Source organism: Schistocerca americana, chromosome 6 (genome assembly GCF_021461395.2).
Source record: "Schistocerca americana isolate TAMUIC-IGC-003095 chromosome 6, iqSchAmer2.1, whole genome shotgun sequence".
Taxonomy (NCBI): Eukaryota; Metazoa; Arthropoda; class Insecta; order Orthoptera; family Acrididae; genus Schistocerca; species Schistocerca americana.
In genome coordinates, this window is record NC_060124.1 from 633,813,197 (window position 1) to 633,824,810 (window position 11,614).

An 11,614-nucleotide genomic window follows, 5' to 3' on the forward strand; every position below is an offset into this window, starting at 1 on the left:
AAAGGGAGAACATAAAATATGGTGTGGCACACAGTGTTTGCTGCCAAGTCCACAAAAATGATTTACTTGGGGCACTGGAGGGCTTTGGAAAAACTCTAATGTTTTGCAGTGTCACAAACTTATTGATGCAAGATCTAAACTCATCCATACCAGAAACATCCAGGAGAATAACAGAACAGGCTTGTACTGATCAACAGATACCAGCTTAATGCCTAAAAACTTGTATTGTGCAGTTCTAAAGAAATAAAAGTGACTTACAGATACGAATATCAAAAGTAGGGATAAATGGGTAACTAGGCTCCCGTGTTCTAAGTTCCTGGAAATGCAGTTACCACTCACATGTGAGACCAGCATGTGAGTCAGTTAACCGAGAAGCTCAGTTCTGCCCATTTTGTGCTTAGAAATCTCTTACTGTATCAAACTGGACAAAGGATTGCTAACACACTTTCACTCAGTTTACTCATATGGCATAATCTTCTGAGGTACTTCAGCTAAGCAGAAAAAAATATTTATTCTACATCTTGAAAAAGCTTCTTCAGGGACCCATGGATTCTCACACTTACATGCCTATAGAAGTTATATTCCCTAATGGTATATGTGATTAATAACAAGATTTAGTTTAAGATGAACTCAGCAATTCAGAACTGCAATACTAGAAGCAAAAATAATTTCCATATATAAAAACCTAAAATCAGGTTTGCCACAAGTTTCTCCAAGTGAAATTCCCTGATATTTCTCTGATTCCACAGACACGTTTTAGAATTTTTCCCCGACAAATTTTGAGGTCTCAAGGGGAGGTAAAGACATAAGTCGACAAAAGAATGTATTTGTGATTAATAACAAGAGTTATTTTTAGATGAACTCAGCAATTCAGAACTGCAATACTAGTAGCAAAAATAATTTCCATATATAAAAACCTAAAATCAGGGTTGCCACAAGTTTCTCCAAGTGAAATTCCCTGATATTTCTCTGATTCCACAGACACGTTTTAGAATTTTTCCCCGACAAATTTTGAGGTCTCAAAGGGAGGTAAAGACATAAGTCGACAAAAGAATGTAAGGGCTTTGTATTTCTCCCCCATTTTGTTTTAGGGCGCAAAAACAACTAGGGTCATATGTGTCCATGCCAAAACTGTGAAACACAAAGATGAAATGAGGAGTTAAAAATGATTACATGTCAACGTTTAATGACAGAAGATAGGACAGCTACAAACAGGGACGTGGAGAAAGCAATATGAAGTACGCAATAGGGAAATGGAGGCCCAGAACTAAAAATTAAATGGCCTTCACTATATTGCTACAACTGATAAAAAGTAAAACACGGTCGACAGCCCACGGATTGTTCACTAAAATGGCCAATAACTCAGATGGCAAACCCAAACGGGAATGTAAACGGTAAAAAAAAAGGGCATCCCTTCAGGAAACGGCAGACAGTTAAAAGTTGGGTGCAATGTGCACAAAGTAGTAGGGGAGCACCACTTAACAAATGGTGATGGCTAAAAAAGCAGTGCCCAATATGCAACCTAGTTAAAATGACCTCCTTGCCGCAGGAGGACTGAGAGGAGGTTGTCCAAGCCACTGGGAGAGGCATAATAACCAAGAGTTTATTCCTATGAATGGAGGACCAGTGGCGATGCCAAAGTGACACCACCTCCTGACAGAAAGCAACAAGAGATCATCAGAGGGAATGCAAGAATTATTGGGCTGAAGTACGAGGAATGCAGCTTTGGCAGCAGTGTCAGCAACCTCTTGGACCGATATGACCTGGAACCCACATAAACATCACAGTGGCTCCATAAAAAGTGAGCAAGTGGAAGCTTTCCTGGGACAGGTGCACTAAGGGATGGACATGTCATAGGCTTTCTCCAAATTGAAAAACACAGCCAGTCTGGGATTTCCACAGAAAACCATTCATGACATGGGTAAACAAAGTGGGTGATAGCCAGAAGGAAGTTGTTTGTCCTTACCGGGCTTAGGTGTGGGTATGACAATGGCTTCACGACAGTGGCTGGGAAACATGCCCTCTGCCCAGATCCGGTTGTACGTATTAAGCAAAAAGTGTTTGCCCACAAGAGAAAGGTGCTGCAACTTTTGAAAGTTAACAGTGTCTGGTCCAGGGCGGAGGATTGAGATGAAGTGAGAGCATGATCTAGCTTCCTCATAGTAAAGGCAGCACAGTAACACTCACGATTCTGAAAAGAGAAAGGCATTGTTCGAGTCTTCTCTGCTCATTTCCAATAGAGGTAGGCAGGACGATAGTGGGAGGAGCTCAAAATTTCTGCAAAATGGCGACCCAAGGTGTTGGAGATAGCAATAGGGTACACGATGATAGTGTCTGCTACTGTCAGGTCGAAAATTGGGGAATGTATCTTGCACCCAGAGAACCATCGGAGGTTGGTGCACACGATGGAAGAGGGGGGTGAAACTGTTAAAAGAACTAGTGAATGAAGTTCAGCTGCCTTTTTGGTTATCCCGAAGAATGCGAATTGCATTGCAGCTGGCTTCAGTCCACCAAAGGACTGGGACACAGCATGGTAAAGAGGAAGTGTGAGGAATGGAATGTTCTGTGATGGTAAGGATAATGTTTGTAAGAAATTCCACCTGGTCATGACAACTGCGGAAATCGTGTTCGTTGAAGGTCACCAGGGAGGAGTAAAGTCTCCAGTCAGCCTTAGTGAGCTGCCATTTCGATGTGCACGGAGGTGGGGTAGGAGTTAGCAAATGGATAGCACACAGCAAATGGTCGCTCGAGTAGGTGTCAGAAAGAACGGACCGTTCAAGATGATGTGCAGGACGGGCAGTGAAGAAGGAAAGGTCCAAATGGGAATAGGTGTGTGACGAGTCTGAAAGCAACATGGGTGCTTCTGTGCTAAAGAAGAAAAAGTTAAGTTGATTAAGAATGGCAGCGACGAGGGCACCTCTCGGATAGGTTCTGGAAGAGCCCCAAATGTGATGGTGTGCATTAAAGTCCCCAAGCAGCAGAAATCGGCGAGGAAGCTGTCCAATAAGCTGGAGGAAGTCGAACCTGGTGACATCGAATGACGGAGGGATGTAAATGGTAGAAGGGGAAAAGCTCAAGTGAGGAAGGAAAAGACAAACTGCAACAGCTTGATGACAGGTAGTCAGGGAGATGGATGGGTTGACTATGAATGTCATCCCATAAGAGCAGCATGACTCCCCCATGAGACAGAATGCCAACCTCGAGCGGAAGGTCAAAACAGACCAGGAAGAAATGTGAAAGCTCAAAGCAGTCGTGAGGATGAATTTTGTTTCCTGAAGACAGAGTACAAATAGAAGCTGCGATTCTAAAAGCAGTCATAAATCCTCTTTGTTGGATCAAAGGCTGCAAAAGTTCCATTGGAGGACAGTCATGATGAGGACAATAGGAAGGGGTGTCACCTCGGCAGCTGCCGAGTGCCAGTCTGCGAAAACTCGCTGCTACAGGGCACAGAGGCAAGAGGATCCTGCTCCATGTGGTCCTACAGAAGTGTCGGCTTTCTTCTGCTGTCGACATGAGGAATCCAGGGCATGTTGTCTGTAGTTCAACAATGCCTAGATGATCCTTACTGCAGTTCGATTGCATCTGCATTATTACACTGTGCCAAGAAGGGCTCTCAACAAGGGTAGTGTCCAGGCATCGTGGAGTGAACCATGGCAATGTTGTTCAGACATGGAGGAGAAACAGAGAGACAGGAACTGTCAGTGACATACCTTGCTCAGGCCACCCGAGGGCTACTACTGCAGTGGGTGACGCTACCAACGGATTATGGCTCTGAGGAATCCTGACGGCAATGCCGCTGTGTCGAATAATGCTTTTCGTGCAGCCACCTTACATCACATTACAACTCAAACTGTGTGCAATGGGCTGCATTATGTGCAGTTTCACTCCACACATCCATGGCGAGGTCCATCTTTGCAACTGCAACACCGTGCAGCACGGTACAGATGAACCCAATAACAAGCTGAATTGGACTGCTCAGGATTGGCATCACGTTCTCTGCACCAATGAGTGTCACATATGCCTTCCGACGATTGTCAGAGATGTGTTTGGAGGCAACCCGGTCACGTTGAACTCTTAGACACACTGTCAAATGGGTGAAGCAGGGTGGAGGTTCCCTGCTGTTTTGGGTGGGATTATGGGGGGCTGATGCACACTGTTGGTGGTCATGGTAGGCACCATGACAGCTGTGCTATAAGTGAATACCATCCTTATATTAGAACAAATAAGCCCTCGGTCACAAATATTAAGTCAAAATTGACCAGGTTTCGATGCTACTATGAGCGTCGTCTTCAGAATTACACTAACTGTTCTAGAACATATTATGTATATAATACATTAATAAAATTAAAGTTTGTACTGACTGGAAAAGATGAAGTACAAACTTTAATTTTATGAATGTATTATATACCTAATATGTTTTAGAACAGTCAGGCTAATTCTGAAGACGACGCTCATAGTAGCATCGAAACCTGGTCAATTTTGACTTAATATTTGTGACCGAGGGCTTATTTGTTCTAATATAATTCTGACACGGGCACTGAACCTTAGCAGCTATGTTCAAAGTTTTATGAATGCCATCCTCCGACCAATAGTGCAGTCATATTGGCAACATATTGGCGAGGCATTCGTCTTTGTGGATGACATTTCGCATCCCCATTGTGCACATCTTGTGAATGACTTCCTTCAAGATAATTACATCACTCGACTAGAGTGGCCAGCATGTTCTCCAGACATGAACCCTATCGACCATGCCTGGGATAGATTGAAAAGGGCTGTTTATGGGCATGTGACTTGCCAACCACTCTGAGGGATGTACGCCGAATCGCCGTTGAGGAGTGGGACAATCAGGACTGACAGTGCCTTGATGAACTTGTGGATAGTATGGCACGACGAACACAGGCATGCATCAATCCAAGAGGACTTGCTACTGGGTATCAGAGGTACCCGTGTGTACAGCAGTCTGGACCAACACCACTGAGAGTCTCGCTGTATGGTGGTACAACATGCACTGTGTGGTTTTCATGATCAATAGAAAGGGCGGAAACGATGTTGATCTCTATTGCAAATTTCTGCACAGGTTCAGGAACCGAGGGGATGCAAAACGTTTTTTGATGTGTGTATGTATGTATGTATGTATGTATGGGATGGGCATCAGTTGTTTGGTAAGTGGTGCTTAGGTGTGTGTGTGTGTGTGTGTGTGTGTGTGTGTGTGTGAGAGAGAGAGAGAGAGAGAGAGAGAGAGAGAGAGAGAGAGAGAGAGAGAGAGAGTGGAGGGGGGGAAACTGTGGTTGGTAAGACCTTTTTCCTTTTTGTAATGTAGTGGATTTGTTTACGGTTCATTGAGGTAATTTATGTTTGATTAATTTCGTATTATTTTTTGGGGGTATTTATTTGCTTATATCGGTGGGTTTTATGGAGTGTGGTCTGGTGTTGTTGATTTGTGGCAGTTGGTAGTATTGTGCACCTTGGTTGAGCTATATAGGTCAAGTGAAATTTGCAGTACCAGGTTTTTGTGTCTGGTTTCATGGTATCTCTGGCTATGTTTGAGCCGTATAGACCAAGTGAAAGTTTCAGTGTATGTGTGGGTTTCTAGTATCACTGTCTCCATTGGAGCTGTTTAGTTCAGGCAAAATGTATGATACCAATAGCTGTTATTCGCAGTTTTGGGGTGGGATGATTGTTGAGGGTTTGTTGAGGATTTTGTGTGCATAATTTTTGGTTTGATATTTATTTTGGAATGGTGTCATCATCCTTATTGTTGTGTGTGGTGATTGACACTGCCCAAGACCCCTACTTCGAGCGGTTCCCCCATTAGTTTCACTTTATTTCTGGTGTTAAATATTCCACTTGTTAGGGCCTGTTTATGTTTGTTCATGGGTGTAGTGATAGATGTTGTGGTCTCCATATTGAAAACGCTTGAAATAGGAGTGTCACCATCTTGAAGATGCCACGGGTTAAAGCAAATAAGAGAACAAGAACTTTTGGTAATCCCCTGCTGCCTATGTCTGTAAAATATGCTAACAACAAATTATGGCTAGTGCTACTCTGCTCGAATTGATAATTATGAAATTACTTGTAGATTTGTTATGTCAGGGGTAAAACAGCGATTTTGAAAATATCCACTGCTCGTCCTATACTATTTAGCTGCTATTTTTATATAATACTTCAAACAAAACATTCATGTAATGGGACGCAGACTACTGTCAGCTCTCTATATATGGGTAAAGTCAGGATCTATATAATAGTATTAGTATGCAGAATTTACGTTCTGGAGCCCAGATATTCTTATAAATTATGGACACCTTGTCTCATGGGGTATTTTTTTACTTCATTTTTAAGGATTTGGGGATTTTTGTTTGCCTGTCCATCTCTTGTCATACTGTTACACTTTTCTAGCAGAATATAAAGCTGTAATCTGAACCGTACGGAGAGGTGCACAGTCTACATGGAAATATGCCATTGGTACTTGAGGGAACATAGATATATTAATGCTTAAATTCACATCATTGATTTTCCACAATAGTATTTGTTTTATAGTCAGTTATAAACCAGCTTTTGGCATTCTGTGTCATCCTCAGACAATTTCTGATGATGTCCAAAAAAGCCAAAATCTGATTCATAACGAACTATAAAATAAATGACTTTGATCATGCTGAGCACCACAGCTGAGACCAATATTAATGATTATATGTGTTATTACATATTTATCATGTTGCAGTTGGTTTCACTGATTGAACATCTTCAAATTGCCCATTTGTGTCATGACTTTACACATGTAGGCCACCTGAATATGTTTAGTGAACAAATCTGGTCATAACACAATAAATGTGTAATAATACAGCTTAGATGGTTATTAATATGAAATAAATATTATTATGGAACATCAATCATGTGTATTTCCAGGGTTGCCACATGTTCTGGAAATCAGGGAATTTCAAATGTATCAGGGAATTTTGAAAAGAGCACTGGAAAAATCTTGTTTTTGTCTCAGTAGATGAAATGGTTTGTTTACTGAGATGTCATGTGTCATCACTGGCTGGGTGCAGCTGAGTACGTGCGTAACTTCCGTACTCCCTTATTCTTACTGCTTCTCCCCTTTATACCACTCCCCTCGAATTGCAATCAGTACCACCACCACTTCTTGCCACTAGCCTAGCAGCTATCGACAAGAGACAGGGAGGCAGGAGGAGTGGTTATTTGAATCTGATTCTCAGAGATTGTTGACGCAGCAGCCAGAGGTGGTGATCACGTATACATGAGTTGTGTCTGGGTGACTGTCTGAATATCTGTGTGCTCTTGTTTTCTGACAAAGGGTATGGCGGAAGTTTAGTTGTGAGAATGTTATTGTCTTTTTTACATGCCTGGATGTGGCTCAGCAATCATCTTTACCGTGAGTTGCTACTATCCTCATTAGCGTTGATTCTCAGAGTATTTGTGCAACTCACCAGCTACACAACCGGCAGGCCGGAAAGGACAGAAGGAAGACTCCCTTGAAGACTTGCTACATCCCTCCAGCCAATCAACACATGAGTCTCCCTCTGCCAACTGGAAAGGCTCGAAAAAGTCCACCAAAGGCAAATGGTCTTCTGTTTCGCTGACCCAAAGATCCTCTTTGACGGTGTCGCCATGTGATACCTTCTCCTGGCCGGCCACCATTTCGCCAGTGTGCCCCACCAACCTTTCTTGTGCCCTGGATTCCTCATGTCGACAGCAGAAGAAAGCCGACACTTCTGTAGGACCACATGGAGCAGGATCCTCTTGCCTCTGTGCCCTGTAGCAGTGAGTTTTCGCAGACTGGCACTCGGCAGCTGCCGAGGTGACACCCCTTCCTATTGTCCTCATCGTGACTGTCCTCCAATGGAACTTTTGCAGCCTTTGATCCAACAAAGAGGATTTATGACTGCTTTTAGAATTGCAGCTTCTACTTGTACTCTGCCTTCAGGAAACAAAATTCATCCTCACGACTGCTTTGAGCTTTCACATTTCTTCCTGGTCTGTTTTGACCTTCCGCTCGAGGTTGGCATTCTGTCTCATGGGGGAGTCATGCTGCTCTTATGGGATGACATTCATAGTCAACCCATCCATCTCCCTGACTACCTGTCATCAAGCTGTTGCAGTTTGTCTATTCCTTCCTCACTTGAGCTTTTCCCTTTCTACCATTTACACCCCTCCGTCATTCGATGTCACCAGGTTCGACTTCCTCCAGCTTATTGGACAGCTTCCTTGCTGATTTCTGCTGCTTGGGGACTTTAATGCACACCATCCCATCTGGGGCTCTTCCAGAACCTATCTGAGAGGTGCCCTCTTCGCTCCCATTCTTAATCAACTTAACCTTTTCTTCTTTAGCACAGAAGCACCCATGTTGCTTTCAGACTCGTCACACACCTATTCCCATTTGGACCTTTCCTTCTTCACTGCCTGTCCTGCACATCATCTTGAACGGTCCGTTCTTTCTGACACCTACTCGAGCGACCATTTCCTGTGTGCTATCCATTTGCTAACTCCTACCCCACCTCCGTGCACATCGAAATGGCAGCTGACTAAGGCTGACTGGAGACTTTACTCCTCCCTGGCGACCTTCAACGAACACGATTTCCGCAGTTGTCATGACCAGGTGGAATTTCTTACAAACATTATCCTTACCGTCAGAACATTCCATTCCTCACACTTCCTCTTTACCATGCTGTGTCCCAGTCCTTTGGTGGACTGAAGCCTGCTGTGATGTAATTCGCATTCTTTGGGATAACCAAACAGGCAGCTGAACTTCATTCACTAGTTCTTTTAACAGTTTCATCCCCCTCTTCCATCGTGTGCACCAACCTCCGACGGTTCTCTGGGAGCAAGATCCATTCCCCAATTTTCACACTGACAGTAGCAGACAATATCATCGTGTACCCTATTGCTATCTCCAACACCTTGGGTCGCCATTTTGCAGAAATTTTGAGCTCCTCCCACTATCATCCTGCCTACCTCTATAGGAGATGAGCAGAGAAGACTCGGGCAATAACATCTCTTCTCAGAATCCTGAGTGTTACTGTGCTGCCTTTACTATGAGGATGCTAGACCACGCTCTCACTTCATCTCAATCCTCCGCCCTGGACCAGACACTGTTAACTTTCAAGTGTTGCAGCACCTTTCTCTTGTGGGCAAGCACTTTTTGCTTAATACATACAACCGGACCTGGGCAGAGGGCATGTTTTCCAGCCACTGTTGTGAAGGCACTGTCATACCCACACCTAAGCCCGGTAAGGACAAACAACTTCCTTCTGGCTATTACCCACTTTGTTTACCCATGTCATGAATGGTTTTCTGTGGAAATCCCAGACTGGCTTTGTTTTTCAATTTGGAGAAAGCCTACGACATTTGTTGGAGGACTGGTATCGTTTGTACTCTCTACACATGTGGCCAACTGCGCCATCTCCTTGAGGAATTTTTAAAAGACGAGTCTTCGATGTACGTATGGGGTCTGCCTCCTCGGACACCTTTATCCAGGAAAATGGTGTACCTCAGGGTTCTGTCCTAAGTGTCGTCGTCTTTGCTGTCACCATTAACCCTACAATGGCCTGTCTCCTGCCGGGCATCTCCGGCTCTCTCTTTGTTGATAATTTTGCCATCTACTGCTGCTCTTCATGAACCTGTCTCATTGAGTGGTGTCTTCAGCAATGTCTTTATCGTCTTTACTTATGGAGCATGGACAGTGGCTTAAGTTTTTCTACTGACAAAAACATTTGTATGAATTTCTGGCAGCACAGCTGGTTTCTCCCACCATTTTTACATCTTGGGCCTGTTGCTCTTCCATTCATTGAAACTACAAAATTCCTGAGGCTCCTGCATTATACAAAACTATCTTGGTCCTCCCACTTCATGCTCCCTGCAGCTTTTTCGATGGGTGTGAACCCTTCACCATCTTGGCTTCGTGCGGCAGCCCATCTTCACCTTGACCTTCATTCACTTTCCAAAGACACTGCACCAGGCTCGGTCTATTGCCTTCAGTTTCACGACCTATGCATGGAATTTTGCAGTAGTATCTTTGTATACACTGATGGCTCTTGGACTGACCATGGTGTCGGGTGTGCCTTCAACGTCAACCAACATTTTTTGGTACTGACGTCCGGCACATTGCTCAGTATTTACAGCAGAGCTCTTCACCCTGTATCAGATCATCGAGTACATCTGCTGACATACTCTTTTCACTGTGTCACTGCTCAGACTCTCTTGGCACCCTTCAAAGCCTCTGTGCAGTGTAGACTGTCCATCCCTTAGTGCACCGGTTCCAGGAAAGCTTCCACTTGCTCACTTTTTATGGAGCCACTGTGATGTTTATGTGTGTTCCAGGTCATATCGGTCCAAGAGGTTGCTGACACTGCTGCCAAAGCTGCATTCCTCGTACTTCAGCCCAATAATTCTTGCATTCCCTCTGATGATCTCTTGTTACTTTCTGTCAGGAGGTGGTGTCACTTTGGCATCGCCACTGGTCCTCCATTCATAGGAATAAGCTCTGGGTTATTAAGCCTCTCCCAGTGGCTTGGACAACCTCCTCTCAGTCCTCCTGTGGCGAGGAGGTCATTTTAACTAGGTTGCATATTGGGCACTGCCTTTTTAGCCATCACCATTTGTTAAGTGGTGCTCCCCTACTACTTTGTGCACATTGCACCCAACTTTTAACTGTCTGCCGTTTCCTGAGGGGATGCCCTTTTTTTTTTTAGAGTTTACATTCCCTTTTGGGTTTGCCATCTGAGTTATTGGCCATTTTAGTGAACAATGCGTGGGCTGTCGACTCTGTTTTACTTTTTATCAGTTGTAGCAATATAGTGAAGGCCATTTAATTTTTAGTTCTGGGCCTCCATTTCACTATTGCGTACTTCATAGACCTTTCTCCACGTCCCTGTTTCTAGCTGTCCTATCTTCCGTCATTAAACGTTGACATGTAATCATTTTTAACTCCTCTCTTCATCTTTGTGTTTCACAGTTTTGGCATGGACACATATGACCGTAGTTGTTTTTGCACCCTAAAACAAAATGGGGGAGAAATACAAAGCCCTTACATTCTTTTGTCGACTTATGTCTTTACCTCCCCTTGAGACCTCAAAATTTGTCGGGGAAAAATTCTAAAACGTGTCTGTGGAATCAGAGAAATATCAGGGAATTTCACTTGGAGAAACTTGTGGCAAACCTGATTTTAGGTTTTTATATATGGAAATTATTTTTGCTTCTGGTATTGCAGTTCTGAATTGCTGAGTTCATCTTAAACTAAATCTTGTTATTAATCATATATACCATTAGGGAATATAACTTCTATAGGCATGTAAGTGTGAGAATCCATGGGTCCCTGAAGAAGCTTTTTCAAGATGTAGAATAAATAATTTTTTCCGCTTAGCTGAAGTACCTCAGAAGATTAAGCCATATGAGTAAACTGAGTGAAAGTGTGTTAGCAATCCTTTGTCCAGTTTGATACAGTAAGAGATTTCTAAGCACAAAATGGGCGGAACTGAGCTTCTCGGTTAACTGACCCACATGCTGGTCTCACACGTGATTGGTATCTGCATTCCCAGGAACTTAGAACATGGGAGCCTAATTGCCCATTTATCCCTACTTTTGATATTCGTATCTGTAA